General features: G+C 42.6%; 1 long non-coding RNA gene across 3 annotated transcripts; it reads left to right on the top strand.

The window, feature by feature from the left end:
• The first annotated feature begins 621 nt into the window (after nucleotides 1-621).
• LOC125631358 (uncharacterized) lies at nucleotides 622-23,700 on the top strand. 3 transcript variants are annotated; one of them, XR_012670411.1, is made up of 5 exons: nucleotides 622-759; nucleotides 6,341-6,644; nucleotides 9,894-9,958; nucleotides 16,043-16,162; nucleotides 18,407-23,700. It is a non-coding gene; the product is annotated as an uncharacterized LOC125631358 (long non-coding RNA). The 3 variants fall into 3 exon arrangements; XR_012670414.1 differs by having other exon boundaries at nucleotides 16,039-16,162; XR_012670413.1 differs by lacking the exon at nucleotides 16,043-16,162.
• Nucleotides 23,701-25,144: the final 1,444 nt, after the last annotated feature.

The following is a 25,144-nucleotide window of genomic DNA, read 5'->3' as shown; positions in this document are numbered from 1 at the left end:
CAGCTGAAGCCTCATGACCCTGCCAGGCTCCATGGTCTTAGAATCCTCTACAGAGTCCAGCAATTAACCTCTCCCTAAGGCTGACTGCATGACAGTTATGTAGCCATCAAACTTAATTCTGGTCCCCTGGCGCACAGTTGCTAACTTTACTCCCCACCCTGGTGCAGATGGATGACACCAGCAAAGGCAATGCATCCCTGATGACCCAATAGGGGGATGGGATTTTCTGAGTGACAATTAGTAGAAAACAGCTTGGGTCCAGCAGCATGGAAACCTTCCTCATTACAACTTCATAAGGGCAGTCAGCTGAAGAGAACTGCAGCCCAGCTGGATGAAACTCCACCTTAGACAATGAAGGATCAGGGATAAAGGCAAAGTCTAACACACGCTCCTCAAACCTGCCTGCTGCTGAGGCATTATCTGCTAGTCATAGAACCCCAGGCGCTGTTGCCCTGGGGGGAGGTGAAAGTGGGTAGGTAGCCTGGGCCTCGCGACAGCGGCTGGAGCCCCGGGCCCTTTACATCGCGGCCCGCGGGCTGGACAGCGTGGAAGGGCCGCCTGGGGGAAACTGACCCCCCCCCCCAGCCCCGCCCCGCCCCCTTCGCGCCCGAGGCCCCGCCCACAGCGAAAGGCTGCTGATCGTCCTGGAGCTTCATCTCGCTGGCCAGGAGTTTTCTTCCCGCAGGGGCAGTTTGCAGCTATGATTTTGAAAATGAATTCTAGCCGAGTGCTTGGTGGTTTTGTTCTCCTGTGTAAAAGGTGAGTTTGCACCGGCTGTTTGCTGTTTCAGGCTGGCTTTGCTTAAAAGGGCACTGAAAGCGTTTAAAACTGTGGTAGATTGTTAATACTCATTCCTTGAGCCTAGACAAGGGTGATGGCGATCTTAACAGGGTGCTGGTTAGGACCATTTATGCTACAATGATAATTGACTCAGTGACCCAGTTCCAATAGGGCTATAATTTTCAAGGTGCATGGGACCTATGACTGCATCGTCCCAGGGTTTCACCCAGTTATCAGAATTTGGGGTGGTGTCCACACTGCATTGTAAGCCTGTCTCCTGACTCAGTTATAGTTGAGGTGCAAGTTATTACCAGTATGTTTTAAATTATTCCTTTAATAGTGCTTTTCCTATAGAAATGTGAAAGCACAATTAAAGGTGACTGATCCCATCTCTGCCACACATCATCTACTTAAAGCTAAATAGGGTAGCTTGGGGCAGGATGGATGATCTGATAAAAAATGCTTAGATCTTACTTCAATATCATGGGCCACATTCTTCCCTGGTTTAACGCTACTAAAATCAGAGATGAATCTGGCCTCTTGTCCCTAGGAGCATTATCGCTGTTGCCACAGCGAGTGCAGTACAAATAAACAAATCATTTAAAGAGTGTTACACAGCCCTCTGAACTGTAGCTAGCCCTTATGAAGCTGCAAAGAGCAGATATTTGGGAAACTGGCAATGGGACCTTTAGAGTAAAATCCTAGTCCTGATCCTTAGCCATTGACTTTAGTAGAGCCAGGATTTCACCCTAAAACTCTTAGGACTTGATCCTGCAAAGTTGTCAGCACTCAGTCCCCAGTCTAGGCAAAGTGCTTAAATACATGCTTCACTTAAGGATGTGAGTAGTCCCACTGACTTCAAAAGAACTATTCATGTGCTTAGATTGAAGCATGTACTCAAATGCTTTGCTATTGGGGGCACAGTGTTCAGCTCCTTGTAGGATTGAGCCCTCATTGTTAAGCACATGGCCTCACTTTTCCCATTGGTAAAATGGAGATAACAATATCTACCATCCTTTGCAAAGTGCTTTAAGATCTCTTGGCTATTATTATTTTATTTAGCTTTCAGTCTGGGGGAAGCCACAACCGGAGTTTGCTATTATAATATTTATAATAATAGTTTGTAAACGGTTTTAGTTTCAAGTTAACAATCCTTTATCTGACATGTATTAATACAGCATGGAGTTTTTCCTACTGCCCTCAATGAAGCTGTTGCATTTTTTTTGTAACCCTATTCAAGAGCAACTTCACTGTGCATCATGTAGACCCATTGCTCTTTTCTAGTAACAAACATTTTATTAAAGGGAAACAGAACTGTTGACTATGCAAGTATTTTTTGCACAGGAATATTAACAGAAAGGATGATAAATAAATGATCATATAGTAGGGTGGAGTCAGTCTAGGTTGTAAGTTACATTAAGTACATACATGTTGGTATTATTTCTAGTTATAGCAATTATTTTTTAAAACTTTGATCTAAAAATTAAGTTGTGATTTTGGCTTATAGATTAGAACAGGTAGTAGTGGATTCAGTACACAAGAACCATTCATGAATGACAGGAATAAATCCAACAGTAGATCATTTATGATGGCTGTTTAATGTTTTCTATGTACAAGGACTAGATAAATAAGGGATATATTCTTGCTATGGACTTAAAACAGACTCTTGATTTCCTTGAAGGCTCTATTTATTTAAAATGTTTGAAACTTTAAAAGTGACTATTTCTTTTCTCAGATGGGTAAAGTACTATCAGTGCAGCTCTTTTTAGTTCACTGCACATGAATCATCCCATCCTCTTTGCGACTGCAACTGATCAGTTTGTAGCTAAATTCTGATCGCTGTGTCCTTTGTAGAGTATTTCAATTGGCACTATCAAAAAATGTTGTTTCATTGTCTATACAGAGGACTTAATGTTTGTTTGTGAGGCTCAGACTTCTGTTCCAATTATTTGGGAGACCAAGTAAACTTTTAAAGACCTATCAGGATTGTCTGTCAATTGGAATACTATTAAGCTTTCCTTCCTCAAGATTTTGATCAACTTTTCCCTCATCTACACATGCAAAATATAAATGATAGAATATGCAATACAAATAATAATGAATAGTAATAACTCTAAATATCTGGGAGTAATTCTGAGGAGTAGCAAGTATCTGAATTACATTTTTTTTCTTTGTCAAAAATGCTGCAGGTTTTACAAAGGGCTTTGTTGCTCCTGTTACTTACTGGGAGAAGGAATATTATTAAAATAGTTACACTTCCAAGAGTGAGTGATTTCAGAATGTTCCATTAGAAATGGATTTTAGTAAGGCGTTTGATACTGTGCCACACAGGGAATTATTAGTTAAATTGGAAAAGATAGGGATCTATATGAAAATTGAAAGGTGGATAAGGAATTGGTTAACAGGGAGACTACAGCAGGTCATACTGAAAGGTGAACTATCAGGCTGGAGGGAGGTTACCAGTGGAGTTCCTCAGGGATTGGTTTTGGGACCAGTCTTATTTAATCTTTTTATTACTGACCTCGGCACAAAAAGTGGGAGTGTGCTAATAAAGTTTGTGGATGATACAAAGCTGGGAGGTATTGCCAATTTAGAGAGAGACCAGGATATCAGACAGGAAGATCTGGATTACCTTGTAAACTGGAGTAATAGTAATAGGATGAAATTTAATAGTGAGAAGTGTAAGGTCATGCATTTTGGGATTAATAACAAGAATTTTAGTTATAAGCTGGGGATGCATCAATTAGAAGTAATGAAGGAGGAGAAGGACCTTGGAGTATTGGTTGATCACAGGATGACTATGAGCCGCCAATGTGATATGGCGGTGAAAAAAGCTAATGCAGTCTTGGGATGCATCAGGCCAGGTATTTCCAGTAGAGATAAGGAGGTTTTAGTACCGTTATATAGGCACTGGTGAGACCTCACCTGGAATACTGTGTGCAGTTCTGGTCTCCCATGTTTAAGAAGGATGAATTCAAACTGGAACAGGTACAGAGAAGGGCTACTAGGATGATCTGAGGAATGGAAAGCCTGTCTTATGAAAGGAGACTCAAGGAGCTTGGCTTGTTTAGCCTAACCAAAAGAAGGTTGAGGGGAGATATGATTGTTCCCTATAAATATATCAGAGGGATAAATACCAGAGAGGGAGAGGAATTATTGAAACTCAGTACCAATGTGGACACAAGAACAAATGGATATAAACTGGTCATCGGGAAGTTTAAACTAGAAATTAGATGAAGGTTTCTAACCATCAGAGGACTGAACTTTTGGAATAGCCTTCCAAGGGAAGCAGTGGGGGCAAAAGACCTATCTGGCTTTAAGATTAAACTCGATAAGTTTATGGAGGAGATGGTATGATGGGATAACATGATTTTGGCAATTAATTGATCTTTAAATAGTCATGGTAAATTGGCCCAATGGCCTGTGATAGGATGTTAGATGGGGTGGGATCTGAGTTACTACAGAGAATTCTTTCCTGGGTATCTGGCGGGTGAATCTTGCCCATATGCTCAGAGTTCAGCTGATCACCATATTTGGGGTTGGGAAGGAATTTCCTCCAGGCAGATTGGAAAAGGCCCTGAAGGTTGTTCGCCTTCCTCTGTAGCATGAGAAACAGGTCACTTGCTGGAGGATTCTCTGCTCCTTGAAGTCTTTAAACCACAATTTGAGAACTTCAATAGCTCAGACATAGGTGAGAGGTTTATCGCAGGAGTGGGTGGGTGAGATTCTGTGGCCTGCATTGTGCAGGAGGTCAGACTAGATGATCATAACGGTCCCTTCTGACCTTAATATCTATGAATCTATGAAATGCCGAATGCTTTTTAAGAAACTTGATAGCTCAATAATAGCTTCCCTTTGTGCTGGTGGATGCATTGCATGAAACTCTTCATCCTCTCACAGGCTCTACTGGGCTATCCCTTTCACATTTCTCTAATTATTTTGCTGCCCAAGCATGATAGTCTATTTTTTTTATTTGACTCCAATATTACTATTACACAAAACAGCAATTAGTTTTCAGTTTTCCTTGCTGTGATGTGTTTTATCATATCCTAGATCTAATGAAAACTTTATAATAAAGGTTTATATATTATAATAGAAGATTTATAAACGTAGTTTCTCTCTATGGGGAAAAGAACTTACACTGTGTAAAAATAATTCAGCGTAGCTCACCATGCCTACCAGTATAGCTTTATCCCATATATTAGAGGGGAATTAATTTCGCAAATGGAAGATTGAATAATCCCTGGTTATGAATGAAAGTTTTGCTGTTAATGAATTTATTTTATTTAAAATTTACAAGCATGTATTTAACCTGTCTTATAGTTTCAATATTATTTATCAACGTGCTTATTCAGTACGGACTAAGAATCTACACAAATGTTTTGTGTGGAGTCAGCTTCTCATTTGAAGTCACCTTCAGGCAAAAATCTGTGCTCTAAAAACCCAATCTGCTATTACTCTTCAGAGGCTGTGATTTTTAGCTTTAGATTCAGTTTGAGATAAATGGGCATGAGTTCTTGTGACAGAACATACCATGGGAAGATAAATGCTGCTTTATACGTAACAACATGAATAAGGCTAAACAGCCTGTACCTTTCTTAGTAATACCAATATTTAGCCCTTATGTGACACCTAACATCTTCAAGTGCTGAACAACCACTTGCAGTAGCACCCTTGTGAACTGGGTATTATCCGTTTTGCGCAAAAGTAACTGAAGTCAAAGGTGACTTGAAAAGGGAAAAACCTGCCTTTGGGCCTGTGTTTATCAGGTGATAGTACCCATGAAATAGAGCTCTTGGAGGGAATGTATCTTGTGGTCACAGCAGTGCGGAAGGCAGGACTTCTGGATCCTACTCCCACCTCTGTCACTCACTCACTCACTGTGTGACCTCAGGCAAGTTGCTTAAGCCAAAATTTTGAAAAGCGACTAAGGATTTTCAGTGTTCAACTTGGACACATTAAAGGAGGCTGATTTTTCGGAAATCGCTGAGCAACTGGTCTTTAACCTGTCTCAAGTTTAAATTAAGGCATTCAAGATCAATGGTCACTTGAAAAGTTTGGCCACAGGTTTGAATCATCAGAAGTATTTTGAGTAATTTTGGCTGCCTCAGCTAGGGGTGCCCATCTTGAGGCATATACAATACAACCTGATTTGCAGAGGAAATGCGCCCTCACAAGCCTTATTGACTTGGAGCAGCAGGTGCTCAGTGCCTTTGAAAACCAGGCCCAAGGGGTCTTAAAATGACCACCCCCAAAACCAAGGCATCCCTAAGTGCACTTCTGAAAACTTGGCCTTTAACTACTCTGTGTTCAGAATTAAAATGCAGGGTTGGGAGGCTTAACTAACTAATGTTTGGGAGCTGCTTTGAGGGCCTGAGATGAAGCAGCTATATAAATGCCCACCCTTATTTATGAGGGGTTCTTTGGGAAATAAGGGAAAAGTGGGGCATTTAACTTTGTGAACAAGTTATTTAATGCTGCAGTGTCTACTCTTAACTCTCATCCATAGATGCTTTGGACAGACACTAATCGGGCTGTATTGTTCTTCCCCTATTTGAAGGTTCTGCAAACGAAGCCCATAAAGCGTATGGTGTTCTGGGTGGTTCTGTTTTCTTGAACGTTCCTGACTTCAAAGTGGAAAAGCAACATGAAATAACATGGCTCAAAAATGCATCATTCCTCGTGAAAGTCAAAAATTCTACAGTGAAATATTACAGGGAAAGGGAAAAGTATATGATGTTCCTTAATGGAACCCTGCAAATAGACCGCCTGGTGGAAGAGGACAGGGGGAAATTACATAGTGACCGTGTACAATGACAAGGGACAGCCGCAAGTGAAGAAGAGCTTAAATCTGAGCTTTCAGGGTGAGTCACCTTCCACATCCTTCCCACCATAGCTGGATGAGTCCCAGTCTCTCCTTCTGCTGAATGGGTCTCCATCCTGTTTCCTTGTGGTCTCTAACTTTGCTGCGTGGGCTCCTTTTCACTGAAGGGCTAGCTCTTCTGCGTCTATTCCCTTTCTCTGTTCTTGGGTGGGTTCCTCCTTTTCCTCTCTTGCCAGGTGAGTCTCCCTGTTTCCTTCTTTCCCTCTGTTCAGTCCCTCTGCTGTCTGATTTCTTCTCTCTCACATCAGCCACGAACTCTGCCAGGCAAACAGGCCTGCACCGGTATCTATGAACAACGGAAGAAGTTAGCTCAGGTTACACTGAGCCTTTCTTTTGCTACACAAAATATCCAGGAATCCAGGTTTTTATATATACTTTTGGGAGGGATGGAAGGCTGGGGTCTAACTTGGGGCGGGCGGGGGGAGAAAGGTAGTAGGACCCTTCCAAGCTCCTCCTACAAATTAATAATCCACTTGAGACATCAAATTGAGATGCCACTCGTGATGGATTGTGGAGATGTTTGAACTGTTTGCACGCTCTGCTGGGCTCACCTCCCCTAACTGGGGTTCAAATATACCCATGGACTCAGCTAGGCTCCTTAAGCTTGTGTTCTCCTCCATAAGACACACATTTTGGAGCCCAAAAAGACCGCTCAGGAGAGTGCTGGTACGCATGCTGCTGCCCAATTCAAGCCCTGATTTCACAACAGACAGTGAAACCTTTCTTAAGCATCCATTCAAGGGACTGATACCTCTAGGTTGTTTGACCAGTGGGATGTGGAGCAGAACTGTGCTCTGTACATTTGGAATACTTAAGCAGTCTCCTAGAACAGGAGGCTGCTGAAAAAAGCCTGAGATCTTGCACAAATTTCTGTAACATGAAGGTTTCAGAGTAACAGCCGTGTTAGTCTGTATTCGCAAAAAGAAAAGGAGGACTTGTGGCACCTTAGAGACTAACCAATTTATTTGAGCATAAGCTTTCGTGAGCTACAGCTCACTTCATTGGATGCATACTGAAGTGAGCTGTAGCTCACGAAAGCTTATGCTCAAATAAATTGGTTAGTCTCTAAGGTGCCACAAGTCCTCCTTTTCTTTTTGTAACATGAAGATTTTGATAGCTATGGCAGGCAGGGATGTAATTGTTTTGTTTGTTTGTTTTTACTGACATAGATTTTCTAGTTTTTTCTGGTGCCCAAAACTGAATGCAGAGTTGCAGATGTAGTCATGCCAGAGCTGCATAGAAGGAGACTATTGTCTCTTTGCTCTATGATGTAAAGCCTTCATGTAATTTCCCCCTCCCCCACCTCATACCTCCCATGCCAACTCCTCCCTGTATCACATAGCGTCTTTCCCATAGTAACTGCAATGTGTGTTTGCTTATGGCCTCCTGTATGGAAGACAGCAAATACTGCGATCTCCCTACATCCCAACTAACCACCTTAGTGTTCACACCTCAACTGCTATAAGAGGGCCTCATCCTCCCTGATTGAACTAACCTCGTCATCCATAGCCTGATTCTTGCTTGCATATTTATACCTGTCTCTGGAAATTTCCACTACGTGCATCCGACGAAGTGGGTATTCACCCACGAAAGCTTATACTCCAATATGTCTGTTAGTCTATAAGGTGCCACAGGACTCTTTGCCACTTTTACAGATCCAGACTAACATGGCTACCCCTCTGATACTTGACACCTTAGTGTCTGAGAGCCTGCATAGTATCTGAGGTATTTGTGGGTGGAGATAGAGCAGCAGTTGAAGTTTTGCCCTCCTTGGCTCTTCCCCCTGCTCTGAGCTCAGTTTCCCACACACAGATCTAGGTGGAGGTGTTACATCTTTGAACAAGGTAATATAGCTACAGCTCTGGGTCCTCTCCCTGGTTGCTAATGAGCAGCCACCGCAGCTAGTGCCAACTCTGCTCTGGAAACAGAGAAGGAGGTGGTCAGTGGAGCCTGCAAGTTGACTCCAGGCTCTGTATGGATGGAATAGCATTCCTGAATCCATGGGCCCCTGAGAGCAGTGTTGTGGGGAGGGTTTGCAGGATCCCCTAACTCCTCCTACCAGATAGGATGATGCAGCAAAAATTTTGCAGGGGGAAACTGGTAGTTTGCTCCTCCCTTCGGCCATGCCTGAGGGGGTTCTCCATGAACTAGAGCAGTGATATTCAGACCTCAGTGGTTCAGGAGCCAAATTAGTGACCAACATCACCCAAAAGAGCCACAGTAGTGTGAATTCCTTGTTTCATTTACTATAGTACTATTCATATTCAAACAGTATGATGGGAAATATTGTGTGTATGTATATATACTATTCTCGCAGCAAATAAGGTAGTGCATGTTGATAATTGGTTAATAACACAGTAAAAGCATCTTGATTGGTTAATAACTAAACCACTCAGTGTTTTAATATCGCGTGCTACAAGGAGCTGCAGGAAATATATTAAAGAACCTTTTGCAGCTCCTGAGCCACAGTCTACTGAGGTTATGTCTACACTGGCACTTTTGTTAAAACTATTGGGGCTCATGGGTGTGAACCTCCATCCCACCCCCAACGTCCACACGTTGTTAAAATGTGTGCCAGCGTGGCATCATCTGGAGCTGCTCTCCTGGCAACGAAGTTACCACCCCTCAGGGGCGGGGGGGCGGTTATTTTGTCACCAGGAGAGCTCTCTCCCTCCAATAAAGGGTGGCTATACAGCGCACCTTACAACAGCATGACTACAGCGGCAGGGTCACACCATTGTAAGGTGCACAATGTAAACATAGCCTGAGCTAGAATGGTGTGGCCCCTTGTGTTTCAAAACTGAATAGAACAAAGGGACTGGGATTCTCTCTCTAAATAAACAATGAAATGTTATCTCCAGAAGAAAAACTCTACAGATCTGTAGGGAGGGAACAGAGAGGAAAGTGATAATGAGTCATAAAGGTAATAAGCTTTTTATAAAAAAAACAAGAATGCAGACCAGTGTTGTGCTGGCCTTTTCTTTGCTGCTGTCCCATCACATCCCCCCTTGGGTCTAATTTGCGGTTTGCTCTCAGGCATTGCTACTTTCCCACTTTCTCTTTCACTGAATATATATGTTCCTTTCACAGGATCATTTTGTTATGTTCTGCCCATGCCTCTAAAATCCTTCTAGGTTCCTTTCTATTATTCTGTGGATTTTGCCATTTCTAATAATGAACTTTTTAAAATTAGAAAGCTTCACAGACTACCTCTTGTATTCTCTTTCAGAAATTGTCTCTAAACCAGAAATCAAATGGATATGTTCACAAAAATTAATAAAGGTGATATGTGAGGTGAGTCAGAAGAATAAACCTGCTTTGCATTTGCTTCAAAGTAAAACAAGGCTTGCAAATGAGCCAAAATATGCAAATGGCATATGGAAGATTGACTATCAACCCAAGAACACAATCCTTACTGCAGAGTTCCAGTGTGAAGTTAAAAATGATGTTAGCAAGAAAACTGATGCTCAGGAAATCATATGTTTAGGTATAAAGTCTATATTGTGAAAAGGTATCCTAACCACAGCCCACAAACAGTTACAAACATACAGTTGTCTCCAGGGTCCTGATTCTAAAACCAGTGTCAGCCCAATAAAATAACTGAGGGAACGAACGTGCAATAGGTTTTATGCAGTACTACACAGCAGGAAGCAAAAAAACAAAACCCTTTTTTTTCAGTTGTTATTCTTTATTATTTCTACAGCACCAACAGTATCCATTGCACTGCACAGACAATTACAACTTCAGGGGTCATTTTAGTTGGATAGAATAAAATTACCCAAGTTGAAAATTGGTCAGGACATCTGTTAACACCCTATGTTGCCAAAGAATGGGCCTGATTCTTCTCTCTTAATCCCGATTTACACTGTACCCCTATGTGACTCAATGGGCGCCAATGGACTTGCTCTTGATTTACACCAGTGTAAGGCTATGACCACAGCACAGGTGCTACCATGGCATAGCTGTAGCGTTGCAGCTGCGCACTGTAGGGTAATGGTGTAGATGTTTCCTACAGTGCCCAAAGGGTTTTTTCCATCCCTGTATTTAATCCATCTCTCTGAAAGGCAGCAGTGAGGTTGACAAAAGAATTTTTCCATCGACCTAGACGCGTCTACACTGGGGGTTAGGTCGGCTTGGCTATGGTGCTTAAGGCACAAAATTTTTCATGAGCACGAGTGACATATTTAGGTCAGTCTAATGTTTAAAAAGTTAGGTTGCCCCAGCTTTGGCGCTCAGAGGATTTACCCCCCACTATAGACAACGCTAGGTTGACGGAAGAATACTTCCATCGACCGAGCTACCCTGGCCGATGGGAGAACCCTTCCCGTCAATGTAGGTACTGCTCACAGTGCTGCAGCTGTGCCGTTGTCGTGTTTCAAGTGTGGGCAAGCCCCAAGTGATAGGAGAATTAGATGCAAAGAAGTCTTGATCTTTTCTAACCTTGTATCTACAAAGTCAGGGGTGCCACACTGGCAGATGGATTCTTTTGATAAAAAAAGTGGATGTCCTGATGGTGCTATTTAACATGTGCATATAAAGCATGGACTTCCTTTACAGTGAGCTTTTGGGAAATTAGCCATGTTTTAGGAGTTGATCATCTTAAATGAGCAATCAAGTAGGTTAGGCCTCGGGGTACATTTTCTTAAAGGAAAAAAGGTTTTACAAAACTTGCTCTTCATAGAAATGTTTTCATGAAACTTTAGGGGGGAAAAGTCACTAGAAATTTATTTGTTTGAACTTGTTGCCGGCACCCAGTGCCGAGAGGCTGAACAACAGCTTGAGTTGGTTCGTTACCCGGTGTGCTACACCCAATAATCACAACAGGGTGGAGAAGCAGAAAAGTTTATTTGCAGCTGCAAAAAGGTACAGGGAGAATAAAATCTCAAATCCTGCACACAGAGCAGGAAGTTACACAGGCTTTTATACATCCTTTTTCCCAGCATACTTATCCAATAGCAAGCTGCCCCAAGTATCCATATAGCCAGCCAATCCAGTTCCCAGCTAGTTCCCTGATTCTCTGTATCATTTGTTAAACTATACATAAAGCTGCTTTATTCAGCATTGTTCTTCCATATCTCCCCTGTTTGGCCTTGCTTAGTTTCAGGCAGTCTGACTCTGCAACATATTGTTGCAGATTCTCAGCATAACTGCTGTGTGTGCCTCCAGGCGGGGGGGCCAAGGACACTTGGGCCTAGTACGCAGAGCTGCTGCGAGTGCCTCCAGGCAGGAGGGGGGGCCAAGGACACCTGGGCCTAGTGCGAGGGGGTTTCATCGACACTTGTGGTCTTCCCCTTGAGTTACCCAGTGTCCCCAACAAACTGAAACAGTGTCCTGCAGTGTTGGAGAGGCAAGCCCAGCCGCATTAGGCTAGTGTGCAATCAGTGAAACACACCTGAAACTGACCAGTCTTTTCTTTAATTTTCCATCTTTGGTAAAATGCAAGAAGTCAACAACTTAAAAATTAATCAGGGCTCTAAAATCCTTTTGCTTTTAATAATCTCAAGTGTCAATAGAAAAATTGTTAAAAACTTAATTTCATTACCTATGTATTTTTAGTCCTTTAAAAGTAATATCTGAACAGCTTTGATGGCTTCCCACCTCTGGTAAAGTCCTGTGGCCTGTGTTATTTAGGAAGTCAGACTAGATGATCATAATGGTCCCTGCTTGCTTTATAGTCTATGGATCTCCATTTATGCAATTAACTCTCACATGTTCCCTTTGACGTGTTAATCTGGGCATCTGGTACCTTCAGACACCAAGCAGTTTAACAGTAACATAAGTAAAATTGACAATCAGGTGGTAGAAACCTACATATTTACTACAAGGGGAACAGTGCTGCAGGTTTTACTCCTATAGTTTTGCCAGAGTCATAGCTGCAGAACTGGGCATTTACAGCTATTACAAAAGAATTATATAGTCTAAATTAGAAATCCCAAATGTTAAATCATCACTATTTAATATCTGTTGACCAGTGACTCTGCACTGCATTCTGTATAGTATACAGTTGAGAGATGGAGTCAAATTCTTTATGGAATTAACTGTGTTGGTTTCAGTGAAGTTACGCAAGCAGAGAGTTTGGCCCATTGACGATACCCCAATGAGTTTATAATCTAGATCAGTGGTCCCAAAACTTTTCAGGGTCATGCCCCGCTTTACCCCAGATGCTGCAGTAAAAAGTGCCACTGAAAGCATGCAAATAAATAAAACAAGTCCGCTTTCAAAGGGGGTGAGAAAAGAATCCTACAGTGTGGGGCTCATTGGAGTGAAAGGGTGATTGTCTGCCCCCTTCAGATGAGTGGCAGGGCCATGGCCCACCCATGTAGCACCAGGCCCAGCCTGATCTGAGCATGAGAGGGGGCAGCTCTGCCAGCTCCTGGAGCGATGGAAGCAGCGAGAGGCTCTGCCAGTGTGGAGCAGAGGCTAGCGAAAGTGGGAGAGAGGTGACTCTTCCCACTGCCTTCAGGAGAAAAGGAGACTGCTCCTTGGCACTTAAGGGAGAAAGGGCAGGAGATGGCTTCTCCCCAGGCGCAGTGGGCTCTCTCTGGATTGGCCCTGGTGGACAGTGGTGGGCGGTTATTGAACCGGGGCAGAGTATCCCTGTCAGCAGGAACCGGGGCAGGGGTGCTACTACAGCAGGTCCAGGCTCATCCACCTTCCTGGAGAACAGAAGCTGAATGTTGGCAGGGAGGTGTGTGAGAGATGTGTCGTGGTGGCAGTGCAAGACTCACTGCTCTGGCGCATGTTCTCCCAGCAGCAGCTGGGCGAGCTGCCCCAGGACAGCCAAGGCTGCTTCTTCCACAACTGCAATGGTTTCCTCTTCTGCTATATCCTGGACTATATGCAGGACCTGCTGCTGATGCTACCCCAGCACTTTCCTGAGTGCAGCCACCTGCAAGGGGAGGCCAAGTACTTCCAGCTGCCCGAGATGGCACGCCCTCTGGCACAGAGCCAGGGCCAACTGAACGGAGATTCACCCTGCACCGCAATGGCTCCCTCTGCACTGAACAGCCCTTGCCCCTGCTTAGAGATCTGGAGCCATCTGAAGGTGGGGGCACTGCCTCAGCCCCACCCCCTACCTCCAGCGACATACACAAAAACCTGCCCTGCCCCCTTATGCAGGAGAAGGGAAGTTCCATCTCCACCCCCCCCCCTCACTTGCCCCAGGGCCAGGTCATTGCCCATCCACCATAAGTTGGGGCACATCCAATTTTTCACTCCTAGCTGTATCACCACCTCAGACAGCGTGGTGGCAGCCTGAAACAGCCAGAGGAATGCAAGTGCAGATATAAGACTCAAGAAACAGTTCTCAGAGGTAGCCAGAGATAACCCTATTAAATTGACACAGAAGCATGGGGAGGGTGATCCAAAGATGGAGTCACCACAAAGCAGCGTAGAGTTGCTGTTTCTTACTGACATGTTCATTTGTGTATATTAAATACTTGGAGCTTATTGCATGAAGTTCATTCTTTCATCACTCAGGGCCAATCCTCATTTCATTGTAAACTGTAAACTGACAATAATAATAATGTGTGTAAACTGACAATAATAATAATTATTATTATTAATACCTAGCACTGGTATAGGGCTATTCATTCATAGATCTCACAGCACTTTACAAAGGAGGTCAGTGTCGTTATGTAGTTTCATTGTCTTCAATGGAGCTGTGTTGATTTACATCAGGTGAGGATCTGGCCCTTGGTGTTTTCTTGTGACTTGGCTGCTGAACTCTGTCAGATATCAGGGGCTGGGTAGTTTGGGGTACTGTTTGGCCCTGGAGAATAAGTAGCTAGTCTGTGATATTTTTTTCTGTAGCATCAACAGCTAACAAAAGCATTTGTCACTGAGGTCTTGAAGAAATATATAGCACAGGTGTCATATCAAAAAAACCAAAAGCCCCTTCCTGCACCCCAAACACCTCATTCCCAGCCCCACTCCAGAGCCTGCACTGCCAGGCCAGAGTCCTGACCCACTCCTGCACCCCAACCCCCTGCCCCAGCCCTGAGCCACCCCCCCCCCCACAACTGGGAGCCCCTTCCTACACCCCAAACCCCTCATCAGTGGCCCAGGCCTGGAGTCCTGACCTGCTCTGGCACCCCAACACCCTGCCCAGAGCCCCCTCCCACACCCTGAACCCCCTCAGTCCCAGCCCCACCCTGCAGCCCTCACACCCATGCCCCAGCCCCTCCTAGACTCCAAACCCCTCATCCCCAGCTCCGTTGGGTCACTGGCATCAAAAAATTTCTTCAAGTTGGTTGTCAGAAAAAAGTTTGGAAACCACTGGCCTAGTTGACAGATCACTGGACTAAGACACTGTAGACTTGTGATCTATTCCCAGCTCTGCCACTGGCCTGCTAGGGGACTTTGGGCAAGTCGCTTCACCGCCCCATGACTCAGTTTTCCCATCAGTAAAATGGGGATAATGATACTGACCTACTGAGATCTATGGATGAAAAGTAACATATAAGAGCTTAGTATTATTCCACTCTTTAATGCATACAATCAAACAGACATTCCAGATGCACAGGGGCATTCCCAAAGAAGTGTGGTGCTGGATGGGGGAAGTGGAGATATAAGCAAGCCTATTTGGATAAAATAAGTAACAACCCAATCAACCTTCACCCTTAGATCAAAACAAAAAAACTGGTTTGTGGTTACATAAAGTCTGGTTAGTTTTTCTGTTTCTTCACTATTGTTAAGTCTTATATAGCTCCTGTTTTGAGGTCCAGCCAAGGCTAGAAGAGCAAGCTCTGATATACCATGAAACAAGCTGTTCACACAGTATTTCCGGTTCAGTAGGAAGCACTCCTGAAAAAGTCTGTTTTTTGTCAGACTCTGAGCCCTACTTTTGCCCAGGCAAAGCATTTTGAAAGTCCCTAAAGGGCCAGAAGGGCATTCAGATCTTTGTGTGCCAATCTAGAACAAGACTTTTGAGGTTTGACCATCACTAGCAGCAAGTTGACACCTATTGTTGCTTAGGCAAGACACCTTGGTACTCCTGTGAATGCTGCCTCAAACTTTCCCTAGAACTTTCATCAAACAAAGTGCATCCCAGACACATTTCATAGCTATGTTCCATGAAAACTTAGCAGGAAGCAAAATTCTCTGTGGCCATAAACTAGTGGTTTAACTTTGTTTATGCCTCAATTACCCCTCTGTAAAATGGGGATGATAATACTGAACATTATCTCAGAGGGGTGTTCTGAGTCTTAATTTGTTTGTGAAAATGCTTTGAGATGCTGGGACAAAAGATGCTATAACACTACAAGGTTTTCATATCATCATCACTATCCATGTCATAAGCTTCACATGTGTACATTCTCCAGATCACTGGGACCAAATTCCAGACTTTGCATTGGAGTTTTCTTCTCTCTGAGCTAGGGCCGCTGGACAGTGTTCTCATTGGGAGCATTGCAGGAGGTGCAGTTGTCTTTATCATCTTTTTGGCGCTGCTGATTTACTGTATCAGGAAGAAGAGAGCAGAAAGATATGAAGAACAGAGTAAGCACCTGAAATTTTCACGTTGTTGTCTGACCACTTAAGATCTAGTTTTCCACAAACTGCTCAGAGATAGGTTTCAGAGTAACAGCCGTGTTAGTCTGTATTCGCAAAAAGAAAAGGAGGACTTGTGGCACCTTAGAGACTAACCAATTTATTTGAGCATAAGCTTTCATGAACTACAGCATCCGATGAAGTGAGCTGTAGCTCACGAAAGCTTATGCTCAAATAAATTGGTTAGTCTCTAAGGTGCCACAAGTACTCCTTTTCTTTTTGCTCAGAGATAGAGAGAGAGAAAGAACTGAATTTTGTCACACTGAAATTCTACACCTCAACTGGCAGTTTTAATCTTGGTTACTGATGGTTGTTTTTAACAAGACAGTGCTATTTTCAAGGACTATTATTTACCAGTGAGGGGAGAACAGACCATCCAAAAGCTTGTCTCAGAGAAGCATCCATGATTATTTGAACATCCTTCATCTACATGTAAGCTTGAGACTCTCACCAACACACTTTCTCATTATATATATAGTTAAATAAATAAAGGCAACCAACATCACCAATTGCATTTGAAATGTAGGTATGCCTAGAGAGTGATTTCGGGTGCTTCTATTTTTTTGGATATGCAGCCTGAGACACTGTAAACAGAACAGATTTTCAGAAAGTACAGAGCATAAGAGAGGTTTTGTTGTTATTTATTTATCCTCTAAAAATCAGGCCCCGTTAAAATGTCTCAACTTGGGCACCTGAACATAGAGGTATGCAAAAATCACTAGTAATTTTTGAAAATTTAGACTGAGTTTTAGTTTTGGTGGTCACAGAAAAAGAAAAGGTATGTAATGAGATAAATCTAATTCAAGAATACAACAGAGGTATTGGCTATAAATAATTAACAATGAAAACATCATTACAGGAAAATCATATTATTAGGGTGAACAGGGTTTAACTAAGTCCTACATGTTCATGAGATGTTTTCCTGGTGTGACTGGCTTGACCAGCAACAGGGAGGACCATAAATCTCTCCGTAGCCTTTCCTTGGTATATATCCAGTCCGACCTTGCAGACCTGAGTGGTTTGGACAGTTCAGCAACTGAACCAAACCCAAACTCCAGGCCTGTTAGGCTTGTCTTCACGAGAAAACTAAGACATGTTAGAACATGACCTTGAGGAGTCATGAACATAAGAACGGCCATACTGGGTCAGACCAATGGTCCATCTAGCCGAATATTTTGTCTTCCGACAGTGGCCAATGCCAGGTGCTTGAGGGGAAATGAACAGAATAAGCAATCAAGTGATCCCCCCAGAATAAGCAATCAAGTGCCCTCTCCCTGCGTCTGGCAAACAGTTTGTTTTAGTTACCATGTTTCATTAACTTTGTGCCCTAGCAGTGAGTGTAGACAGGGACTGTTGTCTTTAACATCTTGCCAGCTGTTCATGGGTAACCTTACTGAAAGCAAAGATTTACCCATGATCCATTGACACAATGTTAAAACTGACTTGTCCTTGTCCTCACTGAATGTTAAGGTGCATTTAATTCTGTTAATTACCATCAAAGTAATTAGGTCCTTTAGAATGGTTCAATAGGAGTTTAGGATCAGTTCAGTATCTGAGCCAGTGGGTCACTCAGTCCCTAAATCAAATCATACATGGTCACTGGCCTTTCAGAAATGGTAATAAAGTGGCCAAAGACCATTAGTCTGCTTCATCTATGTGAAGTACATTTAGTATGGGTAAAAAGTACAAGACTGATTGCCCTTGTGTGCGGAGTCCTCTATTTGCCTGCAAAGGAATTGCATGGACAGCAGCAGGGCAAACTTCTTTTACGCTGCCCCCTGCTGATGTGTCTCAACCTGGTCTTCAAGGGGTCACTTCCAAAGATGAGAGAGGAATTCAGTCTCCTTGGCTTATTTCCTACTTGCTGGTAAGCTGTTGTAGCTGTCCAGCAGAGCAGGCTCACTGAGATAGAGTATTTCAGTCAGTTCCATACCCTCCTAGGAGCACTGTGACCCCTACCAGCCAACAGACGGGCCATAGAAGTAGTAGATGGCAAATTCAGGTTTTATTATTTCATTGAAATAAACAGGGTCCCCAACACCATACCACTTAAACCATGCAAGTATTTGACTGCTTGCCAGTGTCCAAACCTTCTTCCCTAGGTAGTAGTTGTTCACCATAAATAACAATACCACATTCCTTTTTGACTAATTTTTTTCTTATTGTCCTTCTGTTTATTTCCAAAATATCCAGATAACTAAAAGGCACTAGCTTCTGCATGATACCTCTGCTTTCTCAATCTCCAGTTCATGCTCCCCAGAAGTAGCTACGTCAGCAGCAGAGACCGCCTGCACAGTCTCAAACTGAGTACCGGGCAGTGCCCCCCTGGCCCAGGCCACGTTTCCAAGGCTGAAGTTTCCAAGCCACATGAAAGAGAGAGACCGTAAGCATTTATCTTGGAGGAACAGAACCTGTCCTATTACCTGCTCTGGTAGGACCCACCACAAAAATAACCTTGCAAATAGCCAGCAATCCTCCAGACTGGCTGCTTTTGTTATGGAAGATCATGATCTATACTGAATGAGTGATGAAAAGGCTCGTCAATGGAGACACGAGGAGATCAAAGATCATTACCTTGGCCATTTTCTCCAAGTGGCTCTATGCTAATGTGGGGCATTTAGTCCTGAAATCTGCTTCCTTTTTGCTTCATTTGGTTGTACCTCTCCTTGCCATTTTCTGGTCTAACTTTTTTTTGACTTTCATCACGTCTCTCTCTTTCTTCCTATAACTGCAGTCCCACACAAACTCGCCTCTAGTTGTTGCAGCCAGTCATTTGATCTTATAGAGAGGAAAATAGTTGTGTTAATTGTAATGATGGGCTAACATATTGGAGTGCTGCCAAGAAACTACAACTTTATTTCTTGGCTAGTGACATGACCTGGTTCAGGGTTCAGATATGCTTGTCACATGCCAGAAACCAGTATCCATTTGCGTGTGAGATTCCTGTAACACAGTAATACATACTACCAACCAAAACCCAAGCAGACTAATTAATAACTAATTTCTCTGAACCTTGTTGGCTCTCTCATCCAGAGATGAAAGTGGGCTGGTACGGCGGACTGGTAAGTGGCCATTGGCACCGGGGAGTGCTTTAACGTCACTGACCCTTTTGCCCGCCCCTCCACCCCGAGTGCTGATGGGGGGTGGGAAGGAGGGGCAGCTGCTCCAGGGCCTGGCGATTTAAAAAGGGCCTGGAGCTCCCGGCCTCCGCTACCGTGGCCGCGGCCAGAGCCCCGGGCAGCATGAACGGGCTGGCTGGGGGAGGCTGACCCCGAGGCCCCGCCCCTTGTGGGGGCCCAGAGTCAGGCCCTCGTACCGGTAAGTCTCATCTTACTTTCACCCCGCCCTTCTCCCATGGGCACTTCATGAGAATTACTTTAGATCTCTGGCTGTGGTATTCTCCATAATCACTATATGGAGTGACTTTATTCCCGTCTAACTGCACCTGAGGCTGTCACATCAAGACTTTAGTCGAACTTGTATGTCTAGGGCCCAGTTAATGCCTTAGTTACACCCCAGACGTAGTGTGGACCATTGTACTGGGATGCAGAAGACCTAGGTTCCTATTTCTGGGTCAGCCACTGTCCTGCAGTTTTCTTTCCTATCCTTTGTTGATCTTCTCTATTTAGATTGTAAATATTTGTGGTCTCTTGTTAAGTGTTTGTTCAGTGCCCACCATAGTGGGATCTCTAGGTGCTACATGTAATCATTTAAAAAAAAAAGAAAAGAAAAATGAACCACCCCCCACAAACCTATGCAACCCCAGCAAAGTCAATGGGGAAGCACGGAGATAACTAAGGGAAGAATATTTCCCAAAGGATCATTTGGCTTCAGTTGTAAGACTAAGTTTAGCATAAACCATCCAAAAGACTATGCTAGCTCTATTCTCCAATGTAACTGACAAACTTACGTACAGTATCTACGATCTGCTAAAGTACTGTTTTCAGAAAAATGCTGTGGAACTGACCAAAGATTCACCAGTGCGGCACCTTCTGCTGGTCATCTGGGAATTAGCTCAACTCCAGCTCCGGAGCACCCTCCAATGGCTCACCTGCCTCAGGCCCTGTGTTTCTTCCCGACCCAGTGCCCCTTTCCCTTGGGGTTCTGTCCACCACAGTACCCCCAACACTCTGGGTCTCCCCACCCAGGGGAATCCCCAATCCTCTATACCGACCTTGCCTCAGTGGCTACTGCCAGTCATCATCTAGCCCCCTTTCCCTGGGGCAGACTGCAGTCTGTAATGGCCACTCAACACTGGCAAGGGGCTAGGACCAGCTGCCTTTGCCTATCCCCAGGCTACACCTGTGTAGCCCCAATACCTCTTTGGGCCTTGAACAAAGCCACAGCCTGGGCAGTTGCCAGGCTGGAGCACCCCAGCTCTGCTCTGCTTCAGGTACCCTGTGCTCCCAGGCAGCTAGGCCCTTCTCCCACCAAGCTAGAGAGAGTGTCTGACCCAGCTCCTCCCTCAGCTCTTTTATCAGGGCCAGCTGTGGCCTGACTGGTGTGGGCCCAGCTGTGGCTGCCTCCCCAATCAGCCTACCTTTACTGCTTTTAACCCGTGTTCTCCAGGAGTGGGGCAGCCGCATCACTACATGCCTGAAAAAGAAATAACTTTACCAAATTCCATAATTTTCCTATCCCACAAGCCTCATTAGATTTGCTTAGTTGATACGTCAAAAGATTTTTTTTAAAAAAATTCTAATCAATCGGCCTGCAAAATCAACTAAATACCTGAAAGTCAAGTTAGGATCTTTTTGGTTCATGCATGTCACCACAAAGAGTGACTGCACTTTGAATGTGTTGATTATATGTGAGTCAGAAGGGAAATCGGTGATCAGTACCATTGTTATATTAACTCTGCATTACTCACAGTAGTAGAAATTGTATGGAGAGCTGACATGTCATAGAGGGTCAAATTATTCCCCTGGATGCACACGTTCTTAAATTTGCAAGGGTATCCAAGGAAAGCTGATGGCCCACAGTTAGGAAATACATCGATATTGAGGGTGTGCCAATTTTATGTACAGCCAAGTCACTTCTCATATCCACAGTTTAAAATTAGTATGTAGAATCTATATAGTGTAGATTGAATGTGAATGATTGCAAAGAAGTCCCTTCAGTTTAGATATGCATTAAGCAGAAAACATGCAAATGCTCAAAACACACTTTTCACTACACTCAATAGCCAATAGGAAAGTGAGAAAACTAAAGAGCAAAGAGAAAAAAAGCGGGCTTTGGACAAACATTTTGCAAAATTGATTTTGTATTTTGCCTATATTTTACCAATATACCATGGTTTTGCTAATTTCACCAAATCCTGCAGTCCTTTATCTGGGGTATTCTGCTCTCGTTGAAGATTGTGTATGTTTTGCACAAGAAGAACTGAAAGAGAACTTGTAGGATTTGGCCAGGGTAGAGCTGCAATTTACACACTAGTTAAACTATAATATTCCTTAATCTTTATCTTTCGACAATGTAATTACTGCAAATGAAGAGCTGGAAGGATAAAAATTGATGCATGCCAGGTACGCAAAATCCATTTCTGGTAACCTCAATTTTAAGTCCATATGCCGAATAATGTGACTATTTTTCTTTCAGCTGATGACAAAGCCTTAATCACAACTCAACCAGGACAATCCAAAACGTTGTTGAACAAACAGATTAAACCTTTTTTAAAAAGGAAATACTTAGGCTATGGGTTTAATTAAATATCCTTTCAAATGGAAAGGTTCTTCATTACACTGTTCTCTCTTTCAATCAATTTTAAAATGATTTTGAGGGGAGATATGTAATAATCATCCAAAATCTAGACCCAGAGCGTAGAGCAGTTGCTCAGCTACTTTGAAGCTGCGACAGCAGCCTCCCCATACTGATAGCACAGCTATGATTTACTGTATGCACACTACCTGTCAGGGGCAGGAGAAGTTGACCAAGGGAGCCACGTCGGGCTCCAATCCTACAAACGCTTAAGCACATATGTAACATTACTCACCTGAACAAAGTTACATACATGCTTAAGAATTCCCAGGATTGCGGTCCTTATTTTCAGACTTATCTAGCCTCAGCTATTTGTAGAAATCCTGACCCCAAACCCTCCTACAGAAAGAGCCACCACAGAGCCTCAGTGTAGCCTACTATTCCCTACCTCATGTTGCAAAAAAATGATGATTTCATTGTTAGCATGTATATTGTCAGAATTTGCCCCTGACTATGAAGTGCATTGCAGCCTTGAACACTGAAAAACAAAAGGAAAACAAACAAGCCACAACACTGAGCTACTCCTCAATGGACCTGGATGTGATCTCTGAAGAAAAAAAGTGTAGGATATCGAGGATATCATCTACACAATGCATATCCTGTGTAGATACAGGATCGTTAAATCTACAGACTCCGCTGCCGGTCTCAATTGGCCCTGTGGCATAGAGCTTTTGGAAAATAAACCTCTCTTTTCTATGTTTGTAGGTTTAGTTGCACTATGTTGCTATATTCCTAATCTCTGGTTAATATTGTTTGCTAAGTGCTTAAAAAAAACCCAAAAAAACAAAAACTCACAACTTTAAGAGCTACTACAAAACCCCCAAATATAAATAAAATCAATTTTACTCAAAGCCCATTAGCATGCTTCTTAATATCAGTATTATATCTGGGACAGTGATTTCCGTGAACTACATCTTCCTATGCCAGAGGCTCTCTGTACACATCATACCACTTTTTTTTAAAGTAGTAAGATGGAGTGTAAGCTTAGGAGTTTGGGAATTTTTACCCTGAAAGCAAGTAATACTCAAGTTTTTTTAAATGTATATGATGATCTTAAATTAACTGGGATCCCTGGCATAACAGAATTCTCTTGTTTAGGTGTGAGAAAAAGTATTCTATATCCATCTGATGACAAACAAAAGTAAGTTTTTAGTCATAAGTATGGAATTTCATAACCTCATATTTATCGATGATGGAATGTAATTTTCTATAGGAAAGATAACTTATTAGCTTCAGTTTGTAGGACATTTGGGGTTTGACACGTATTAGAGTGCTGAAAGCATTTTGAAGTCACTAAAACTAAGATAACCATCTACTATTCCATTATTGCTCCTAGATAACAGGTTCTCTATGATAATAAAAATGGAAAGAAGAGTCTTCATAGCTTTTGTTGTTTAGAATCATAAGCTGTGAAACTCTGAAGGAAAGCAAGAACATCTGCTGTCAGCATTACTCACTTTTTTCCATGGCTGTGTCCTTGTGGAATCTAAACAGTTGGTCAACAAGAATAAAAAAAAATATACAACTATGTACATGATTTATTATTTCCCCCTCCCAAAAAAGAAATGTTACAGTTTTAGATTGGGTATATTATCTCTCTTGCAGTTTTATGCAATCATTTCTTCAAAAGAGTTTGTCCTTTGAGAAAATGTTTGCTATATTGCTATTGCAATCCCTTGAAAGCTCAAATTGTAAAACTGTTTCTTTGCCAAAATGAAACCAAAAACGTATTGTGTTTTTTATTGTCATATTCATTAGCAGGATCTAATGACAGATGAATGAACTTTCTGATATTTTAAATTTAGATTTAGCATTTGGGAAATTTTATTTCAGTGAATATAAATAATGTACATTTTTCAAAGGAGATCAAGGGAAAAGGAATACAAACATCCACTTTCAAACACCATGAACAGACTACTTTCAGTCTGAAGCACTGTGCCTTGTACTAAAGCCCCAATCTTGTAAACTCATTGAGCACATGCACAACTTCATTCTTGTTAATAGTCCCACTGGGTGGGATCCTTGTCCCATTCAAGTCAATGGGAAGTTTACCATTGACTTCAGGGAGGCCAAGATTTAATCCATTGATTTTACAGGCATTACTTATGAGGGTAAAGTTATGCACATATAAGTGTGCTTTCATGATTGGGACCTCAGTCAGGATGGGTGATAATCTACTCAATTATTCCGTCCAAAAACACAGTCATTCCTCAGAGATTATATGTGAGCCAATGGCAGCAGTTTGTCTCTACTTAATCGCAGCAGAACCATCCTGGGTATTACCTTATTTACAGAAAATGCAGAATTAGTAATATATTCAATATAAGCAAAATATTTTATATGTCTTAAATTTCAATTCTTTCTTTTCAGTGTCAAATAAAAAATGAAAAGGTTTGGTGTGTAATAGATACACTGTTGTTATTCATAACCTTTTATCTAAATAAAACCATTTGGGGCCTTGTATAAAGAAGGTTGTGTGCTGTAAATCTAAATTTGTTCTTTTTATTATCTTAAAACAGATGTCACGGTAAATTGGTTTCAGTCTGTTACAATATAAGTCAGACACTTACAAATATATAACCTGTTATAGCTAAGGATGTGGAAAGGAGTTCCTATCCCATTCAATAATTCTCCCAGGAGTCCAACACATCCCAGATCAAACCTTTTGAGGTATAAAAAGAGTTGGTTAATATTTCTTTCTACTTCTCTTTTTTCCCCTGTGCCTCTATACTTCTGGATTCTGGCTCAGACTGAAATTGCAGATATTGACATACAAGTTTTGAAATATCAGAAATGTATTTTAATGTATTTCAGGCCCTCCTAGAAATATGAAATACCTTAAATCTGACCCAAAAAAGTCTAGTCTATTGTTTTATTCAGTCAAGTTTTGCAAACTTGAGAGTTTCAAAGAGTTTGGATAAAGTTCAGATCAGAATTTCAACACTTTGGTGCCTGTCCAGTCTGAACCACTCAACCTTGGTCCATTATTATTTTAAATCATCTTTCCAAAGAGCTGGAAACAGCAACAAGCCTCTATCGCTCAGAAGTCATTCCTTCCATGTAATGTCTCTGAGCGTACAGATACTTCAACTTTATGATGTCATTAACCCTGTAGTTTCTAGTATCTGTCAAATACCATGCAGATCAAGTTTTTGCAGACCAACAAGATAAAAT

Source organism: Caretta caretta, chromosome 1 (genome assembly GCF_965140235.1).
Source record: "Caretta caretta isolate rCarCar2 chromosome 1, rCarCar1.hap1, whole genome shotgun sequence".
Lineage (NCBI taxonomy): Eukaryota > Metazoa > Chordata > Testudines > Cheloniidae > Caretta > Caretta caretta.
The sequence above is the reverse complement of the archived record's forward strand: the minus strand, read 5'-3'. Positions and strand labels throughout refer to the sequence as shown.